At 37.6% G+C, this 22,268-nt stretch overlaps 1 protein-coding gene across 4 annotated transcripts in view; it reads left to right on the forward strand.

Annotated features, from left to right (window-relative positions):
* Positions 1–22,268, forward strand: part of FUT8 (fucosyltransferase 8) — a 221,624-nt gene that overhangs the window by 18,480 nt on the left and 180,876 nt on the right. For 3 of the 4 annotated variants that reach the window (XM_014457787.2, XM_006090977.3, XM_023755817.1), the window contains exon 2: positions 17,267–17,347. The exons of the other annotated variant lie outside the window; for it this stretch is intronic. The gene's annotated coding sequence lies outside the window, so the exon portion shown is untranslated. The remainder of the gene's footprint in view (positions 1–17,266; positions 17,348–22,268) is intronic. 4 annotated transcript variants of the gene reach the window in all.

Raw genomic sequence — 22,268 nt, forward strand, 5'->3', positions numbered from 1 at the left:
CTTTTTTTTTTTTCCTTTCTTATTCTTTATTTTATTGGATATATTTTTGTTATTTGTCAGATAGTTTTTCTTCATCATACATAATTCTGTTCACAGTTTTTTTATATGTCTAAATAATGCGATAATGGCTACTGAATTTTTACCAACTAATTTTTGCCATCTATCACAATAATAGTTGTTTTCTTTCTAAGGCTCTTAATGTGATTAATTATGTTACTCTATTCTTTTTTTTAGTTACTTTTTTTAGCATTATTTTTAGTTTTTTGTTTTGTTTTGTTTTTTATTGTCTAAAGTTTTACATATGTCTCCTTTTTCCCCCTGCTTAACCCCCCTCCCCTCCCCAGCCATTCCCACCCCAGGCAAGCCCCCACTGTCCCAGTGTCTGTGTCCATTGATTATGCTAATATGCATGCATACAAGTCCTTTGGATGCTCTCTAACCCTTGCCCCTCCCCTGCCATTTTGTCTCTGGATCTATTCTTGTTCAACAAATTATGTTGATCATTATATCCCACACTAGAGGCCCAGTGCACAAAATTTGTGCACTGGTAGGGTCCCTTGTGGCTGCCAGATGCTGGCTGGGGCCTCTCTTCCCCGGGCTGCCTGCTCCGCTGGGGGCTGGGGCCTCCCTTCGCACCTGCCTTGGCCTGGCGCCACCCACTCACCCACTCCACCATCCCACCATGGTCCTGCTCTTGTTGGGGCCCATTGGGCTGGCAGCACCTCCACTGCCGCCCACTGCCAGCGCCATGTCCCAAATGCCTGCCATGTTCCGCACTGCCCACTGGTGGTCAGCACACTTCTAACTCCCGGTCGGTGGAACTCCCACCCGTGGGGACAATTTGCATATTATTAGCCTTTTATTATATAGGATATGAGTGAGATCATGTGATATTTATCTTTCTCCATCTGGCTTATTTCACTTAGCATAATGCTCTCCAGTTCCATCCATGTTGTTGCAAATGGTAAAAGTTCCTTCTTTTTTATAGTGGTATAGTATTCCATTGTGTAGATGAACCACAGTTTTTTAATCCACTCATCTGCTGATGGGCACTTAGGCTGTTTCCAAATCTTAGCTATTGTAAATTGTGCTGCTATGAACATAGGGGTGCATATATCCTTTCTGATTGGTGTTTCTGGTTTCTTGGGATATAATCCTAGAAGTGGGATTACTAGGAGTTCCATTTTTAACTTTTTGAGGAAACTGCATATTGTCTTCCACAGTGGCTGCACCAGTCTGCATTCCCACCAGCAGTGCACGAGTACAAATATATTTTAATGATGGTGTCATTATAGCAGTGTAAGAAAATTTGTTTCATGCATTATAGGCACTTTTTGTTCAAAAGTGGCATTTGCATTCCCACCAGCAGTGCACGAGTACAAATATATTTTAATGATGGTGTCATTATAGCAGTGTAAGAAAATTTGTTTCATGCATTATAGGCACTTTTTGTTCAAAAGTGGCATTTCTAATTTAGATAAATTACCTTATGATAACCAGAAATAGCCCCAAATCAAAGCTATATTTAATGAATGAAGATTTGTGACTTTTGACAATATTATACAGATTGTGTTGAGACTTTAAAGAAGTTCCACAAGTTGAATCTCAAAGCTTTTCATGCAATGGCAGCATTCTAGGAATAAGTATAGAGCTTTTTTTAAAAAATGTTTTTATTGATTTTAGAGAGAGAAGGAGAGGGAGATAGAGAAACATTGATGTGAGAGAGAAACATTGATCAGTTGCCTCCCGTATGCACCCCAACTGGGGACTAAACCCGAAACCTGGGCATGTACCTTGGCTGGGAATTGAACTGGTGACCTTTTGGTGCATAGGATGATGCTCATCCAACTGAGCCACACTGGCCAGGGCAAGTATAGAGCTTTTTAAGGTTACTATTTTTGTAGCAACAATATTATTTTGAATATATGCTATGTCATGTTTATTTTTAAATGTCCCACTGAATTTATAATACATATAAAGTACCTAAGCATGAATTATGTAATGGGAAAATTTTCAGTTGTAAAAGAAAACAGACACTTCTTTCTGTAATTTCTGAGGCTTCAAAATACTAAAAATGATCATTATTTACATTTTCCCAAGGCATTTTATTTTTAATCATAATAAATGAGCAGCTGTCAGAAGATACAGCCATTTCTAGGTTTAGAATTGCTATTCTTTATATAGTTTTCTCAAATACTTGTCTTCTAGAAAATAGATATTAAGGATTTCTTAAGTAATCGATTACTACTTTGATATTTAAGCAAAGCATAAGAGCAAGACTAGAACCACATTAAAGCATTAAAATGATTAATTTGAAAGCTTTGTAACATAGCAAAGAAAAAGATGGAGTAATACACAATGAGAATGACTACAGAACTTCATTACCTATGATCAGAATACAGTATAGAAGGCTGTCTTTACAAAAGAATAACAATCAAGTCAAATAGACGAAAGAATTTGTGCCATTCTGCTAGTTAAGTGAAAATGAGGTGAACAATTATTTAGGAAATGTGCTCCAAAATACTTGCTTATGTTGGTTTGCAATTTTTTTCTAATTGACTCACTTCAGGGGTTGTTTCAGACCTATTCTTCCTCCTTTCTAGCCCCTATTCCAGTATACAACTGGTCCCAACTTATAATGGTTCACCTTAGAATTTTGGAGTTTTTTCATGGTGCAAAAGCAATACGAGTTTAGTAGAAACCGTACTTCAGATTTTGAATTTTGATCTTTTCCCGGGTTAGCAATACGTGCTAAGATACTCTCTTGTGATGCAAGCTGCAGCTCCCACTTAGCCATCAATCACAGTAATCACAAGGGTAAACAACTGATACCCTATAGTGTACTGTGTTGCCAGCATTTTTTTGATATTTGTTTTGTGTTCTTGCATCCCATCATATCTACAAAATGCCCATCTGTGTCGCCTGCTTCTGATGAGAAGAAGAAGGCAGTTGCTCTTGAGATGAAACTAAAGATAACGTGCCCAACTGCAGGCTCATGTAGGTATTCTGTACAAGTTTGAAGTAGGCTAGGATAACCTATGATGTTTGGTTGGTTAGGTGTATTAAATGCATTTTCAACTTAAGATATTTTCAACTTATGATGAGTTTACTAGGACAGAACATCTTTATTACTCTCAGATTTTATAGGTTGTTTCACCTTTTTTTTTTTTTTTAAAAGAATAAGAAGATTACAGCAAATAGAAGCTTCTTCAGTTTTGGTTTTCTTTATCTCTAAATTGTATAATTGCTCCTTTTCTCTATCATTTGGTTTTAGGAATGTGTCCTTTAGACTTTCATGACTACTTCATGGTATTTCTTTTATCCATTTTTTTGTTTGTGTGTTTGTGAGTGGAAGGGAGGGATGGTGGGGCAGGGGAGAGAAAGATAAAGATCACAGTGAGAGAGACACATCAATTGGTTGCCTCCCACACATGGGATGGAACCTGCAACCCAGGTATGTGTCCTTGACTGGGAATTGAACCCGAGACCCTTCTGTGGCTCAGGCCGATGCTCCAACCATTGACCTATGGCCAGGGCTCTTTTATCCCCTTTATCTGTCAGAATATATAGGTTTATTAGTTAACACCTTTATTATTTTATTTTAAGCTCTCCTAACAACATCTTTAATGGCCTCCCTCCCTCCCTGCAAATCCCAAAAACACCTTTCTTTATTCTTCTCTCCTTTCCATGTTTTTTCTTTCTTTCTTTTTTTTTTATATTACACAATAGCCCAAAGGAAAAAGCGGTATGTCTATTGTTTCAATTTTGCTACCTTCTTTTTTACTAAAACTATTCTATCGTTACCAGTGTCCTTTGAATTGCTAAATGGGGATTTTTTTTGGTCTTAATTCATACTTTTTTTTTTTTTGTGGTTCAAAGGTCTTTTGGACCTTTTTTTAAAATCTTTAATTTCTTTATTAGTTAAGGTAATTCATACTTTTTAATTCTTCAGATTTGAATTGTGAACCCCTTTTCCTCCTCCCTTCTCCTTATAACTTTGTAGTTCTCCTTGGCCTTCTATATATTCTGGCTACTCTTTTCATGTACAAGGTCAACTTGTTTCTTAAGTATTTGCCTTGCACATTTTTCCTAATTTAGATTCTTTTTCTTGTAATGTTACCTGGTCCTTTGGCTTCAGAGAGTACCTCTTTCAGATGACTCCTATACTGTAAGTGTCTGAAGTTCAGTTTCCAGCTGGAGAGCTCCATCTGTTTATCATGCCGTCAACCTCAATACGCTGACATATGAATTGTCTTTCTCTTAAAATGTATTCTTTCTAACTTTCCTTTCTCTATTATTGGCTTATCCTTCCCATTTCCCAAACTTGATTTATGAGTCACCTTTGAAGTCCTCATTAGATCCATTCAATTGTCAAACTGAATTCTGTTACTAAATGTTTCATCTGCTCTTTTCTATTTCATTTCTTACTATAGAAGTTTAGGTTCTCATTACCACTAACATATAAATAATTATAACTTGATAGAGGGAGAGGAGGCAGAGGCAGTTCTACTAGGGTATGATGGGAGGAAGCTGTGTTGAAGGGAAGTGGCATTTAAGTTTAGCATCAAAGAATAAGTAGGGACATTACAGGCAGACAAACTGAAGAAAGACTTATTATTTATTATATGTTGTGAACTCCTAAGACTTTTACTTTAATCCTTACTGCATGTGCATGTTTTTCCTTTTGGCATATACTGTTGCCTTTCTTCAGATATTAATGAAGATCCGTGAATGAACAATGTAAAGCCAGAGTGATACAAGTAACATATATCTTTATTACCTAGCTTTTGAGCGAGTGAAGTGGTTAAATGTAAAGTAGTGAAAAGTTAGCATTACTTGCATTGAAAACTTAAAATCCAACTAAAATTTACATTAAAAGTGGTCTTTAATGTTCTTGACACTTGGAACATAAATCTTTAGTAGGCAGCTATTTTCAGTCTAGTTATATATGGCTTTATTTTTTATTTCTTTCTCTTTTCATGCATGTGTGATTCCCTATAGCTTTATATTAATTATGATTAATACTGAAAATAAATTAATGAAGGCCACACCTAGTAAAGAGATAATTTTCTATTTTTGCTCCCTTAGAGAAACAAAATGTTACTGCTTTAAAATGGGAAGCATTAAAAACAACAACAGTCCTAAAATGGCTTCAACGAAAAGATGACTTATTGGCTCTGTATGTAGGAAGAACAAGTAGAGCAGTCCAGAATGGCTAGATCCAGAAATTGAAGTGATGTCTTCAGGATAGTCTCCATTTCCTAACTTCACTTTTTTCCTCTGCCTTGGTCTCATATTCTGCTTATGTTGGAAGGCTTCTTTTATGGCAGAGACACATGCTTCAGAACACTGAGAACTTAAGTTTCTGGAGGAAGGTTTCTAATTGGGCTCATCCTTGGGCCAATCATTGTGGGGATTGATGACATTGGCATTGTCATCAGAACCACATAAAATATGGGGGTCACTTTTCCAAAGGAGGGGAATACAGTTGTCCCCCTTATCCACAATTTCACTTTCTGTCGTTTCAGTTAGCCACTATCAACGGTGGTCTAAAAATATTAAATGGGAAACTCCAGAAATAAACAATTCATAAATGTTAAATTGTATGCTGTTCTGAGTAGTGTGATGAAATCTCTCTCTGTGCTGCTCTGTATTGCCCTGTCCTGCCCAAAACGTGAATCATCCCTTTGTTCAGAATATCATGCTATATACACAACCTACCCCTTAGTTATTTAGTAGCTGTTTTGCTTATCAGATCTACTGTTGTGGTATCATAGTGCGTGTGTTCTAGTAACCTGTATAGTAGCCTAATGCTATGTCACAATGCCTATGTCATCTCATCATGTACATATTGTATCATCTCACATGATCACAAGAAGAAGAAGGATGAGTACAGTACAGTAAGATATAGTCATGTACAACATAATGATGTTGTGGTCAACAATAGACTGACTACTAGTATATAACAGTGGTCCGATAGATTGTAATGGATCCAAAAATTTCCTATCCAGTTGCTGTAAAATCATAGTGCAACACATTACTCACATGTTTGTGGAGATGCTGGTATAAATCTACTGAGCTTTCAATAGTATTAAATTATAGCACAGACCATTATGTATAGTACTTGATAAGAAATGACTGTTAATGGTTTATGAATTTACCATACAATACTTTAAAAAAAATTTTTTATTTAAAAAGAAATTTTTTTTATTGATTTTTAGAGAGAGAGGGAGGGAGGAGGGAGGGGGAGAGAGAGAGAGAGAGAGAGAGAGAGAGAAAGAAACATCAAAATGAGAGAGCAACATCCATCAGCTGCCTCCTCCATGTCCTTACCTGGCAAAACCTGGACATGTGCCCTGACGGGGAATCAAACTGGCAACATTTTGGTGCACAGGACACGCCCAACCAACTGAGCCACAGTGGCCAGGGCTATGTACTATACTTTTTATTGTTATTTTAGAGTGTACTCTTTCTACTTAATAAAAAAAAGTTTGCTGTAGAATAGTACGCCATGTTACGCCAGCCGCAGTGTCATACATCTTGTGTTTACCGTCAACTTATTGCATCATTTTCTCTTGTGCTTGATTTAATCTTGTGTTGTTTTGTTCATCATGGTCCCTAAGCATGGAAAATCCACTACTAGTGCTGCCAGTAAGAGGCCTTGTTGAGTGACTGAATTGGAAATGAAATTAAAAGTGATTAAGGACTCTAAAGGTAGAAAATCAGTGATGGTTATTACGAGCCAGTCAGGCATATCTGTTTAAGGATCTGCTTCATTGAAGGCAATGAGAGGAACAAAGATTCAAGAAGGGCCTGTTTCAGGCATGGAGAAATTTCTAATGACCTAAATAGAAGACTAGACAACAGAAGCCTATTCCTCTCAGCACCATGACAATCATGGGCAAAGCAAAAAATTCATGATGTTGAAAGGAAGAGGCTGGATCTGACTATGATGTTGAATTTACTGGTAGCTGTGGGTGCTTTAAATGATTAAAACATTGTTATTCATTACAGAATGTGAAAGTGAGTGGTGAATCTCTAAATGCTCTCATGAAGGCAACTAAAAAATTTTGTGCCCTGACTAGGTAGCTCAGTTGGTCAGGATTGCGGGTTCAGTCCCAGTTCAGGCACATATAATCAACCAATGAATGCATAAATAAGTGCAACAACAAATCGGTATTTCTCTTCTCTCGCTCCCTTTCTCTCTCTCTAAAAATCAATAAATAAAATTTGAAAAAAAATTTTTTTGGAAACGCTAAAAATTTTGTGGAGGAAAATTACTCTGAGAGCAAATACTCAATGTGGATGAAACCTACCTATTCCAAAACAGATGCTTGAAAGGACTTGCATCCATAAGGAGGCCAAATCAGTGCCAGGTTTCAAGGGTCTGAAGGACAGGATAATAGTCTTGCTTAGTGACTGTCTTGCAGGCTGCAAATTGAAACCCTTTGTGATCTGGCACAGTGAGAACCCCAGGACCCTTAACACATTGCGGACCAGTAGTTTTAATGTTAGCTTTACCCAGTGGCCAGATAAGTTTCTATTGAACGAGTACAAAAAATGTTTTACATAAATGTTAAAGGCACACTTTAAAATTAAATACCCATTGCATTTTGAAGTTAATTATTACATGTTCTTACAAGCTAATATCTTTTTAAAGATTTCTCCTGATTGGCCACAAGCCTTAGAACAGAAAACAGGAGACTTCTAGTAATGTTAAGAACCTCAGTAAGCACACACTGCCAGTGTACTACAGGAGCAATAAGAAGTCATGGATGATTTGACTACTCCTCCAAGATACTTTGCTGAATTGCTATGCTAGTGAAATGGAGTACTGTTTGGAGAATGACATTCCTTTTAAGATTTTGCTTATTGGTGACAGTGCTCCTGGACATCCTCCTTTTATTGGTAATCATCCCAAAACCAAATTGATCTTTCTCCCTTCAGACACCATCTCTTTTATCCAACTAATAGATCAAGGAATTACTAGTATAGTAGCGTTTAAGTCCTGTTACCTGGGGAGGATCTTTGCCCAAGCAGTTGCTGCATCTCAACTGATGAATTCACTGAGAAGACATTGATACAGTTCTAAAAGGATTACATCATCTATGACTGCATCAAGAGCTTTGCTTGGGCCCAGCTGGTATGGCTCAGTGATTGAGTGTCGACCTATGAACCAGGAGGTCACAGTTTGATTCCCAGTCAGGCAAATGCCTGCGTTGCAGTCTCGATCCCCAGTGTGGGGCGTGCAGGAGGCAGCCAATCAATGATTCTCTCTCATCATTGATGTCTCTATCTCTCTATTCCTCTCCCTTCCTCTCTGCAATCTATAAAAATACATATTAAAAAAAAAGAGTCTTGTTTGGGCTTAGGGTGATGTCATCAAAGAGTGTATGAATGGCAGCTGGAAGAAGACACCCATGAGGTTAATCTATGACTTCAAAAGATTTGCCAAGGATGAGGAGGTTGTAAAAAGTCAACAAGGCTGTGGTTGAGATGGCAAATAACTTTAACCTGGTGTGCATGAGGATGACATTGAGGACCTCCTAGGGGTGCTTTCTGAGGAATTGAGGAGTTGTTGGAATTGGAATAGGAACACATAGCTGATGAAAATGCAAGAGAAAAGTAAACTGCAGGAGAAGAAAAGAAAGAACCCTCAAGAAAATTCACGGTGAATGGTTTAGCAGAAGATTTGAAGATCTCAACCAGGGTCCTTAAAAAGTTTGAAAACATGGACTTCTAACCAAAAAGTTTTCATTAATAAAGAGAAATGCTTGTGCTGTATTGTCTGCTTACAAACAGATATATGATGAAAAAAAGTAACTATGTAAACCACCGTGGATATATTTCTGAAAAGAGTGACACCTCCTCAAGAAGAGTCCTTGGGAGGTACTCTAGAAGAAGGCATTTCTATCATAGGAGATGTCAGCTCCCTACGTGTTATTGCCCCTTACGGTCTTCTAGTGGGAGATGTAGAGGTGAGAGACAGTGATACTGGTGAGCCTGAATCTGTGTAAGCCTAGGCTAATGTGTGTGTTTGTGTCTTAGTTTTTAACAAAAATGTTTAAAAAGCAAAACAAATTAAAAATTTTAAAAATAGGAAAAAGCTTATAGAATAAGGATATAAAGAAATTATTTTTGTAAATCTGCACGAGTTTTGCATTTTAAGCTATGTTTTATTATAAAACAATCAAAAGTTTAAAAATTAAAGTTTATAAAGTAAAAAAGTTACAGTAAACTTAGGTTAATTTACTTTTGAAAAAAGAAAAATAAAAAAGATTAATTTAGTGTAGCCTAAGCGTACAGTTTTAGAAAGTCTACAGTAGTGTACAGTAATGTCCTAGGCCTTCACATTCACTCACTACTCACTCACTGACTTACCTAGTGCAACTTCTAGTTCACTATGCTCCCTTTATGGTAAATGCTCCATACAGGCATACCATTTTTAAATTTTTACACTATATTTTTACTGTACTTAATAATGTTTATATATGTTTAGATACCCAAATACCATCCTATCTAATAAAGACAGAATATGCAAATTAACCATCACTCTGTGACAAAGATGGTGGCACCCACAGCCAATAAGGAGGGAATATGCAAATTGACATGACAAAGATGTCAGTGGCCGGGCCAGGATGCTTGCATCATTGCCATGGCGACGACGCAGGCGTTCCGCCCTGCCCCGGCCGCTCCAGGCCTCTGGGCAGCGCGCGCACGCAGGCGTGGAGCGGCCGGGGCTGGGCGGGACGCCTGCTATGTGTGTGTGTGTGTGGGGGAAGCGGGGGGTGGAGGGAGCTACAGGAGGGTGGGCCGGAGTGAAGGTGGAAGGCGGTGGCCAGAGCGAAGGCCCGGGTTCCAGGTGCCGGAGGGAAGCCAATGCTGGCAGCCAGGAGAAGGAAGGCCTATTCTTTTTTTTTTTTTTTAAATATATTTTATTTATTTTTTTACAGAGAAGAAGGGAGAGGGAACAGAGAGTTAGAAACATCGATGAGAGAGAAACATCGACCAGCTGCCTTCTGCACGCCCCCTACTGGGGATGTGCCCGCAACTAAGGTACATGCCCTTGACCGGAATCGAACCTGGGACCCTTCAGTCCGCAGGCCAACGCTCTATCCACTGAGCCAAACCGGTTAGGGCAGGAAGGCCTATTCTTGCACGAATCTTCGTGCATCGGGCCTCTGGTTGTGTTATAATTGCCTAAATTATTTATTTACTACAGTAACATGCTTCACAGGTTTGTAACCTAGGAGCAGACCATATATATAGCTTTGGTGTGTAGTAGGCTATACAATCTAGGTTGTGTGAGTGCACTCAATGATGTTCCCACAACAACACAATCACCTAATAATGTATTTCTCAGAATGTATCTTCACTGTTAAGGCATACATGACTGTATTTTGAGAGAGAGAGAGCCCATATTCACATAACTTTAATACAGTATATTGTTATAATTCTACTTGGTTATTAGTTACTAGAGGCCCGGTGCACGAGTTCGTGCATGGGTGGGGTCCCTCGGCCTGGCCGGTGATCAGGGCCATCTCGCCCAGTCCTGATCGGGGCAGGGCCAGACGGCCAGGGGGAGGGACCAAGGGAGGTTGTGGGAGCGCACTGACCACCTAGCCGGCTGGGGGAGGGACTGTGGGAGGTTGACCGGTCGTGGGAGGTTGGCTGTGGGAGCGTACTGACCACCAGGGGGCAGCTCCTGCGTTGAGCGTCTGCCCCCTGGTGGTCAGTGTGAGTCATAGCAACCAGTCGACCAGTCGTTTGGTCGACTGGTCGTAACGGTTGCTTAAGCATATATATATATATATATATATATATATATATATGGACTAGAGGCCTGGTGCATGATATTTGTGCACTGGGGGGGGGGGTCCCTCAGCCCGGCCTGCGCCCTCTCAAGGCCAGGAGCCCTCAAGGGATGTCTGACTGACAGCTTAGGCATGCTCACTGTGGGCCTAAATTATCAGTCGGACATCCTTAGCACTGCCACGGAGGTGGGAGAGGCTCCCACCACCACCACTGCGCTCACAAGCCATGAGCCTGGCTTCTGGCTGAGTGGTGCTCCCCTTGTGGGAGCGCACTGATGATCAGGGGGCAGCTCCTGTGTTGAGTGTCTGCCCCCTGGTGGTCAATGCGCATCATAGTGACCAGTCGTTCCGCCATTCAGTCGACTTGCATATTAGCCTTTTATTATATAGGACTAGTGGCTCGTTACACAAAGATTTGCGCAATAGGCCTTCCTTCCCCTGGCTGCCAGCACCGGTTTTCCTCCGGCACCTGGGACCCAGGCCTTTGGTCTGGCCGCAGCAGCGAGGCTTGGCTTCTCTGCTCCGGCTGCTCCCAGCCTCTCCTTTTTTTTTTTTTTTTTTCCAGCTCCTCGAGCAGAGCCCAGGGCAGGCTGGAGGCGTGGGTCGCCCCCAGGGACCCAGGCCCACAGCCCCTCCTTGAGCGGAGTACAGGGCTGGCGGGAAGCTTGGCTTCCTCTGTTGCCGGGAGCAGCCCAAGCCTCCTGCTCGCTCCAGCTCCGTGGCCGCCGCCATCTTCAGTCATCTTCAGTCTCGGCTCCTCGCCTGCGTATGCAAATTAACCACCATCTTTGTTGGGTTAATTTACATAGTCGCTCTGATTGGCTGGTGGGTGTAGTGGAGTGATTGAGTGACGGTTAATTTGCATGTTTCTCTTTTATTAGTGTAGATTGTTGCTAATGTCTTACTGTGCCAAATTTATAAATTAAACTTCAGAGGTATGTATGTATAGGAAGAAACATAGTGTAAGTAGGGTTTGGTACTATCTGTAGTTTTAGGCATCTACTAGGGGTCTTGGCATGTATCCCATGAGGACTACTGTATTATTAACTAGAGAAATAGGGAAGGAATATGAAATAGGCAAAAACAAACTCTTGTCAATAAAGAGGAGGAGGAGGGAAGACAAGAAGGCCTGGCAAACACAAGACTGAAAAACTCATAGCCAAGGGGAACCTAAAGAGACATGACAACTAAATATAATGTGGGCCTGTCTGGTGTGGCTCAGCAGTTGAGCCTTGACCCATGAACCAGGAGGTCATGGTTAAATTCTCTATCAGGGCACATAACCAGGGTTGTGGGCTCCACCTCTAGTAAAGGGCATGCAGGAGGCAGCCGATCAATGATTTGCTCATCATTGATTTTCTATCTCTCTTTCCCTTCCCCTTCCTCTCTTTGAAATTATATATAAGTATATAATTATAAAAAAAATTATATATAAGTCTATCTATCTATCTATCATCTATCTATCTATCTATCTATCTATCTATCTATCTATCTATCTGTCTATCTGTCTATCTCCTGGATCAAACTAAGGAAATACGAATAAACTATGCACTTTATTAATAATATATTAATATTGGTTTGTTAATTTTAACAAGTATACCATGTTAATCTAAGATGTTAATAGGAAGGGAAACTGATGAGAGGGCAGTATATTGGAAGTCTTTTAGAACAATGTAAAACTATTCTAAAAGAAAGGCTATTTAAAAACATGAGAAAGTAGTTAATTTTTTAAAATTATGAAAAATATAATAATATAAACTGTTGGAGAATAGGTTATTTGACTTAGTAATATTTGTATAGTTAAGCTCTAGCATATTGCCTAGCACAAAACAAGCACTCAGTAAATGTTGAATGATAATATTATGCTTAGGTTATTTTGTGGAAGTTGAAAAAGAAGCTATTTAATTTCCTGAAATTTTATTAATTAAAAAGCTACAAAAACTCAATTTAATGCAACTTGAATTTATTTGAATACATTTTATACCCAATGAGTTGAAAATGTTTGCATAAACTTTGTTATTGCTTGTGAAGCCAATTTGAACTCTTCAGTGTTATAAATGATTCTGAAAAGACATCATATTTAGTTTTGATTATTAAACTATTTCATTCCATTAATAGGGCGACTGCTAAAATACTAAACATAGTCCTTTAACAAGTTGAATTAAATACATTAGAAAAAAAATCCCGAGTATATTAGCATCATTAGCCATTAGGGAAATGCCAATTAAAACCACAAAGAGATACCACTATGTACCTATTAGAATAGCAAAACAAAAACAATCAAACAAAAAACTTTGACAATACCAAACTGGCAAGGAAATGAAGCAACTGAAACCCTTACTCGTTGCTGATGGGAATGCAAAATTGTACAGCTACTTTGGATAACAGTTTGGTAGTGTCTTAAAAAGTTAATCATATTTAGTATATAACCCAGAAATCCCACCTGTAGGTATTTGCTCAAGAAAAATGGGACTGTGTTACCTCAGAAACTAGTACCTGAATGTTTATAGCAGCTCTATTCTAATTGTCAAAACTCATTGATTCCATTTATATGAAATTTTTGAAAATATAAACCCATAGTGATGAAGAACAGATCACTGGTTCAGAAGTTATGAGTGGGGAGAGGGTGGGCTATAGAGATAGCACGAGGGAGTTTTTTGGTGTGATGTAACTATTCTGTATCCTGAGTATGGTGGTGGTTACACAAGTTTATACATGTGTTGAAATTCATAGAACTGTATAATCCCTCTTCCCCCAAAAGTCAATTTTACTGTATGTTAATTTAAAAAAGTAAAACCAAAGACGTATATATGTGTCTGCTTTTTAAGGATTTGGTCTGACTATTGTCTAAATAATATTATGTTAGTACTTTCTGATGTTTTTCCTGTTAGATCTTTTTTAACTTTTAGGATTTACATGCAGAGTGACTGATAATGCCAAAAATCTTTTACATTAAAAGAATTAGTACTATAATCACTTTGTACAAAGAATTTGAGTGATCACCCTGTACAACTTCACATTTTTGAATAGATAATAATTGTCATTTATTGAAATAATATTGTCCAGAGGTCACCTTGCTAAACATTTTTAACTATACTTTGCTCATAATTATGGTTAGATATTATTTTCCCTATCTTACACATGAGAAAGCTGAAGCATAGAGGTATTAGATGTCTTGCCTGGGATCACACAAGAATGCGATAGAGCTGGAATTTCAACTATTTCTGTTAACTCAGAATTCTCTCTTTCTCTCTTTTAAAAAATAATACATTTTATTGTAAAATAAAGTACATATTTAGAAAACCACACAAGACAAATGTATTTAATGTATTATAAAGTGAATACAATTATAACTACCATCTAGGTCAAGAAGCAGAACTTTGCCAGCTGCCCCAACAGCTTTCCATGTACTCATCCCAATCATAACTGCCTTTTAATCTGTAAGTCCCCCCTTCTCATCTCGTTCTTTTCCCTATAGTTTAGCTATTGAGCCCTGGACTATTTGACTTGTAGAGCTTCCTACAATTTGGATTCTGCTGATTGCATACTAATGGTGTAATTCAGTGTGTCACTCTATTCTCTGTGTGTCCTGCAGATTTTCCTGAGGATCCAGAGGCTTGATCAGAATCAAGTGTGATTTCTTTGTCAGGACCGTATGTAGATTGTATTGCGTGGAGACACTTGATATCTGCATTGAGGTGTTTGTGTGTGTGTGTGTGTGTGTGTGTGTGTGTGTGTGTGTGTGTGATATTAAGAATTATCGATATTTAATGCCTAGAACCAATAATTCATTGGGGGTTGCAAAGTAGTGATATTCTAAAATTTTTTCTTTTATTTATGACTTAGTATACTTTCATAGAATACTCTCCTCACCTGCTATTTTGTTATCGAGTAGCCTTTGATTTAAGGGCTCTATAGAATAGAATTTGCGGAGGGAGTGAGTGATTCCTATGTAGAGGAATGCTTTCTCTTATGTGATCAGATTTCCCAACAAATACTATTAATTAATCTTACGTTTGCTGAAAACCTGCCTCTCTGCAAGGCTGCAATGCTACCATGGGTGTCAGGGACATCTCTGCTCTCACTGACAAACAAGGAGTCAAATATATTTTTGAGATCTCAGTTTGGAACTCAGAATATTACTACCTTCCTCCACCCCCACACATGGGCGCGCGCGCACACACACACACACACACACACACACTTTCCTGTATTTATAAATGGAAGCTAGATATAGTTGATGAATTACTATTTAAATGTGGGCTGGTCTGGGAACAGAATTACCAGTTTTAGCATTGCTTTTGTATAAAAGGAAAGTGCATTCTGAATTCTGAATAGGTTTTGGAATCACCTGTTCATTCATGGTAGCCTGCCTATTTTTACATATGAGATCCTCATTGCTTGTCAGATGCCAACCATGAAATATTCAGCACATTTACTAGCTTGTAGCCATCAGGGATTATATATCTGAGATTCAGGTTAGGCTATGTACTGCAGATAATTTACATTTTTTGTGTAATTGGGACTGAATGGTACTATTATTGATATTTTATTAATGAGTGATTGAAAATTAACTTTTAATCTAGATGGTAACTTGGTAGATTGGAAAAAACTAGGGTTTTGGAGTCAGATCTGAGTTCAAATTCCAACTCCACCATTTATTAACTGAATTTGTTTCCTCAACTGTAACATGGAGATGATAATTACAGGATGGTTATGAGATTTTAAATGATTTAATAGTAGCCCATGTAAAGTGCTTAGTTAAGGCATACCATTAGATCCTTAATTCCTTGCAGTTAGTTCTTTACCAATTTGACATGCATAATAGTTATCATTTTACTGAGTTACAGCATAGAATTATGTTTTAAAAGGCTCATAGTAAATAGGTATGATAATATATTTTAATATCTCTTTGGCTATATTAATTGAGGATGGCTTGTTTTATTTTTTCCCATTTTTCCAGTGCATATAAAAACATTTATTAAGTCCTATATATCAGTGGAAGTAAAAACAATGAATAAAATAATGTGCTATTTATTTTTCAAATTATTTTATATAGTAATGTTTGCTTTGGCAGGAAGTCTTACTTTATGGGGTTGTTGGTTAAATTTTTATTTCCTATTATGAAATAATAAACATTTTAAAAAAATACGTTTTTATTGATTTTAGAGAGAGTGAGAGGGAGAGGGAGAGAGGGAAACATCGATGACATCCATTGGCTGCCTCGTACATGCCCCCTACTGGTGATTGAGCTCACAACCCAGGATATGCTCTGACCCTGGAATTGAATCTGCCACCTCATGGTGCAGGAGACAAAGCTCAGCCAACCAAGCCACACCAGCCAGGGCAAAATAGAAAAGTTTTAAATTGTATACTTCTGAAATTCAAATATAGCTTATCAATGGCCAATACTGAGCTACAAGGTTATTTCAAATGAAAGTGAAGTAGAAACCTTAAAATGTAAATTAATTTGATAACTCTTCTTTTATGATGGTATAAATGTAAAAATTTAACTAGTGTAATATGTTTATAGTCCATTTTCAGGTTAACAAGCTAAGCACAATTAAAAAATAATATTCCTGGCCTTGAACACTGAAAATGGTTTGTGAGAAAAATTTATCTTAGTTACAAATGCTTCAGTTTAATAATACTATTTGGCTAGGCCATAATAAATATGAGAGGCCTAGATAAAATTTCTTGATGGGTATTATACTTAGACTATGGAGAGGTAGCAAGACAAAAAATAGGAGATAGGTCCACTAATCAAATGAGATTATACATATATAATGTAGCAAAATATTCCAGCAAGGATTAATGGAGTACACAGAATGATTATATCAGTTCAGGAAGGAAGGGAGGGGCTGGATTTTGAGAAAGTTGACTGATGTGCATTGATTGACAAAGAGGATAAGGGAGAAAAAGTCTCTGTTCTAAAAAGAAGGAATGGTGTGTTACAGGGTGACAGCTGAGAATGATAAAGTTGTTCTGTGGAAAGCAAGCAAATTAAATTGACTTGAATGGAAGTTTGTGTAGAAGATAGTCAGAAATTAGGGTGCACAGCTAATCTGAGTGTGGGGATGTAGAAAAATTTTAACATTAATTTGAAAGGAGAGACCTTTCAGATTGCTCTATATTTTAAAAAGTAGACAAAATGAAAGAATTTCATGTTCACAAAGCAAGTTTTATAGGTGTCGACTTATTTTAAGGTGAACTATGAAACAGATTAAGATACTGAATGTTACTGCATTTAACTGTAATTTGCAAAATGAAAGTCCATTCATTCCTTATTGAGATATGAAAAGCACTGCTTGCAAAAAAATTGAATGTACAAACATTTTACATGTCATGATTGGCTACATAAGGAAAGAAAAAAGAGAGATTAAAAAAAACTATATATAATAAGGCTAACATTTGAGTAGGGCTGAATTTTGTCTATTTTTCTTTTATTCTAGATCACAGCTTTTGCTAAGAGAGCTCTCTTGACACAAGACAACATGCTCTGTTGCCCTTATTGATTAATTGAACAAATTCAGGTTAGTACATTTTATGCACAGCACTTTCCTATGCCATGTATATGTTAATACTTTGAGAAATGAATAATTTTGTGTTTGAAGCTACATATGTATGTACCATTGAAGTAGAAAGGCCAAGTGGATCGAAACCCTATTGAATTGTGTATTAGTTACCATTTTCTGACTACCTACTATGTGAGATGTGCGGTGCATATAATGAAAAACGTTTTACTTACTAAGTAATAGTTTTGTACTTTAAAGTAAGGGGCTGGATGAAACAAGTTGTGGGTGAATATGGTACATTGTACTTTTGGTGTTGTGTGGCGTATTTGGTGCTGAAAATAACTCATCTTAAAAAATAAAAAAAATTCTTTTTGATGTTTAGAGAGGGAGGAAGGGAGAGTGAAAGAGAGAGAAAAACATCAATCGGCTGCCTCTCATACACATCCCCAGCAGGGATGGAACCCACAACCTGGGTATGTGCCCGGATTGGGAATCGAACCAGTGACCTTTCAGGGCACGGGATGATGCTCAACCAACTGAGCCACACTGGCCAGGGCTCATCTTAAAATTTTTGACAGTAGCTGACTTTTAAAGGTTTCATTCCTGTATAGATTTCAGTCATACATTAAAATTTTTATTTATTTGTATTTAGTGTTCAGTCTGAGTTTTGACAAATGTATAATCATCACCATAATCTTCTAAATTCACTTATGTTAATCTCAATCCCCAGCAACCACTGATGTGTTATTTTTTGTTCCTATACTTTATCTTTTCCAATATGTCATTTAAATGGAATCATTTAGTATGTAGCTTTTAAAATATGGCTTCTTTCACTTAGCATAATGAATTTGGATTCATCCATGTTGTGCATACTAGTAATTCTTTATTTTATTTTATTACTGGGTAGTTTCTGTGTGGCTATACTACAGCTAGCTTTTCCATTCACCAGCTGATGGACATTTGGGGGAGTTTCTAGTTTTTGGTGATTATTGCAATCATACTTTTTTTATTGTAATAAAATATGCATAACATATAAAATTTACTATCTAACTTTCTGATTTCCCATATGAAGAATGAACATAAGAATATTTATCCAAGGGTTGTAATGAGGATTAAAAAGAATAAATTATATAAAAGGATGAAGCAGTAGAGGTAGGCTGTTAATAAATGTTTATCTTTGTCTTTATGCTTTTTTTAAATGACCACTGGAGACTTCACTTTTCTATTGCCTATTTCCCTAGTGAGTCTATATGGAAACAGAACTAGTGCCCAGTATTACCTTGGAGCCCATCAAGAAGCAAATTACTGCTGTGTTAACCTCTTAGAACTTTTCACAGTTTGAAAGAAAGTTAACCAGGGCACTGTCAGCATAAGACTATAATAGAAAATTCTGGGCATGAAAGGCTCTGGAGGAGAGTTCTAACTTGGGGAAGGCAGAATTTTTTATAGGGCTTTAGCAGGAGAGATTAGGCATAGTTCAGCTAGTTTGGGGAGTAGTTTGTCAATGATGGCTGTTAGAGAATTGATTTTGTAGATTAGCAGCTGTTGTACAATTTGGATTTTATCAAGTAGGTTGGGGAAAAGCAGCTGTGGGGAGCAAGAACATAAGAAAGCCAATGTAAAAATTCTCAAGTTTTTAGTGTCTTCACAGTAGATTTTTCTATCATTGGCTCTTGCAGCCTTCTCCCAATCACCTCCTCCCTACTCACCCCTCCCTAGTAGAAAGACCCCTTAATTTTGGTCATGATTTTAGACTGCTTCTAGCTCTTAATCTCAGAAGGCAACATCTTTATGAAACTTCAAAGAACAAGGAATTAAGTATTTTGTAGCACTGGAAAGTTCTCTTAGTTTTTGCTCCCTGCTTTCTATTCACTGTTTTGGATCCTGTTGTGTAGGTACTTTGCAGTAGGGGAAATAGTAATGCAAGATAATGAAAAGCTTCAAAGTAGACATATCGCTGGAAGGGAGATTTGAATAGGATTTTGCAGCAGCTATTTTAGTTGATGATGTATCTTCAACTTAATTGCAATTGACTTTTTAAATTCTGCCTTATCCTTTTGTGATGATTCATGTAGAAATCACATGAGATCATTTTTGATAGCTGATTTGCAAACTTTGGTATGTGCAGCCAACCTTCCAAAGCCTTCCTGTGCTTTTTCAGGGAGCTCAGCTTGTGGCTGAATGGATAGTTATTCTCTTGTATTTTTTAAATGCATTACTGGTTTCTAGTACCTGAAATTAAATGGTCCTGCCCTGGCCAGTGTGGCTCAGTTGGTTGGGCATTGTCCTGTGTATCAAAGGATTGCTGGTTCAATTCCTGATCAGGGCACATGCCCGGGTTGCAAGCTCAATCACTGGTAGGGTGCATGCAGGAGGCAGCCTATGGATGTTTCCCTCTCACTTTTTTTTTTTTCATTCTTTATTATTAAGGTATTACAAATGTGTCCTCATCCCCCCCATTAACCCTCATCCTCCCCCCACGCCCCACTCATGCTCTCATCCCCCTGTTGTCTATGTCCATTGGTTTGGCTTATATGCATGCATACAAGTCCTTTGGTTGATTTCTTACCCTTACCTCCTCCCTCCCCTACTTTCCTTCTGGGGATTGATAGTCTGATCGCTGTTTCTCTGTCTTTGGATCTGTCCCTGTTTATCAGTCTATGTTGTTCTCTATAATCCACAAATGAGTGAGATCATGTGGTATTTATCTTTCTCTGACTGGCTTATTTCACTTAGCATAATGCTCTCCAGTTCCATCCATGCTGTTGCAAAAGGCAAGAGTTCCTTCTTTTTTACCGCAGCATAGTATTCCATTGTGTAGATGTACCACAGTTTTTTAATCCACTCATCTGCTGATGGGCACTTAGGCTGTTTCCAAATCATAGCTATGGTGAATTGTGCTGCTATGAACATAGGGGTGCATATATCCTTTCTGATTGGTGTTTCTGGTTTCTTGGGATATATTCCTAGAAGTGGGATCACTGGGTCAAATGGGAGTTCCATTTTTAGTTTTTTGAGAAAGCTCCATACTGTTCTCCACAGTGGCTGCACCAGTCTGCATTCCCACCAGCAGTGCAGAAGGGTTCCTTTTTCTCCACATCCTCTCCAACACTTGTTGTTTGTTGATTTGTTGATGATAGCCATTCTGACAGGTGTGAGATGATACTGCATTGTTGTTTTGATTTGCATCTCTCGTATAATTAGTGATTTTGAGCATGTTTTCATATGTCTTTCGGCCTTATGTATGTCCTCTTTCGAAAAGTGTCTATTTAGGTCCGTTGCCCATTTTTTGATTGGATTGTTTATCTTCCTTTTGTTAAGTTGCATGAGTTCCCTGTAAATTTTGGAGATTAAACCCTTATCGGTGATATCATTGGCAAATATGTTCTCCCATGCAGTGGGCTTTCTTGTTGTTTTGCTGATGGTTTCCTTTGCTGTGCAAAAGCTTTTTATTTTGATGTAGTTCCATTTGTTTATTTTCTCTTTAGTTTCCATTGCCCTAGGAGCAGTACCAGAGAAGAAATTCCTTCGGCATATGTTTGCGATTTCGCTGCCTGTGGATTCCTCTAGTATTTTTATGGTTTCCTGTCTTACGTTTAAGTCTGTTATCCATTTTGAGTTTATTTTTGTGAATGGTGTGAGTTGGTGGTCTAGTTTCATCTTTTTGCATGTATCTGTCCAATTTTCCCAACACCATTTATTGAAGAGTCCCTCTCACTTTGATGTCTTTTTCTCTCTCTCTCTCTCCCTCTCCCTTTCTCTCTCTTTAAATGGTCCTCTTTCATATGTAAATCTTATTATCTGCTAGTTTACCTCTTGCTTTGTGCTGGCTCCCTGTATTCCTCTTGTAATGCTTGCTTAGTTTTTAATTTAAATACAGTTAGGTAACATCCATGGAAAACATTGACCTATGCAGACATTAGGGAAATATGCATATTTGGCCACCATATTTATGATTATTGGGGCATTTCTTTGCAACTTTTCAGAATATAGAAAAAGAAGTGAGTTTCTTATTTTTTTCCAATCAAGCTCACCAATAGAATTTGTTGTTTTTCAAACTAGCTTGAATAGAAACAGCATATATGAAGAATAATATATCTGCTATTTTTACATGTGTATACTTATCATAGCTATGGAAAATATATTTGATTCACTTTGAGGCTCTCAAGGTAAATGGGTCATATAATCAATATTTTAGTATTGTCATGTATAATTAAATACTTTTCTATAAATTATGAGACAGTTATTTATGTTTCTTTGTTCTGCAAAGTATCACAAAATTTCAATAATATGGCTTCCTCTTTGTGATTTAGAGAAGGTTAGGGAAAAAATTTATTTATGACTAAATGGTAAGTCACTGGCGAGAATCTATTCTTTGTAATATATTACTTTGCTCCTTAAACCTCATTCAGCTCCACTTGTTTCATTTGCTAATATGAAGCAAATGTTACTATCCTAGCTTTATTTGATTTAATGGGAAATATCTTTTTAAGTATCTATATCTTTAAATCTTGGGAACCCTGAAAGGCTTCTTTATCCTTTTTTTAATTTCTTCTCAAGAAAATAGTGTCTTCATTTACTCTTGAAAAAACTTTTTAAATTCATTTGAGAAAGAGAGAGAGAGAGAGAGAGAGACAGACAGACAGACAGACATTGATTTGTTTTCCACTTAGTTATGGTTATGGATTCATTGGTTGATTCTTATATGTGCCCCAACTGGGGATTGAACCCACAACCTTGGTGTATTGGGTTGATGCTCTAATCAACTGAGCTACAGCCAGGGCTATCTTGATGTTTTTGTAGAAATTCCTGCTACCCACAGATAGAAATAAAACATGCAATGTAAAATAGCTGTTTAGGACATTTTTTAAATTAACAAATCATTTATTTTAAAAGTTCAATAGATATGTGATTTTTTTCACTTTCTCAGCTTTATAGA

The sequence above is a fragment of the Myotis lucifugus genome, unplaced genomic scaffold, assembly GCF_000147115.1.
Source record: "Myotis lucifugus unplaced genomic scaffold, Myoluc2.0 scaffold_85, whole genome shotgun sequence".
Lineage (NCBI taxonomy): Eukaryota > Metazoa > Chordata > Mammalia > Chiroptera > Vespertilionidae > Myotis > Myotis lucifugus.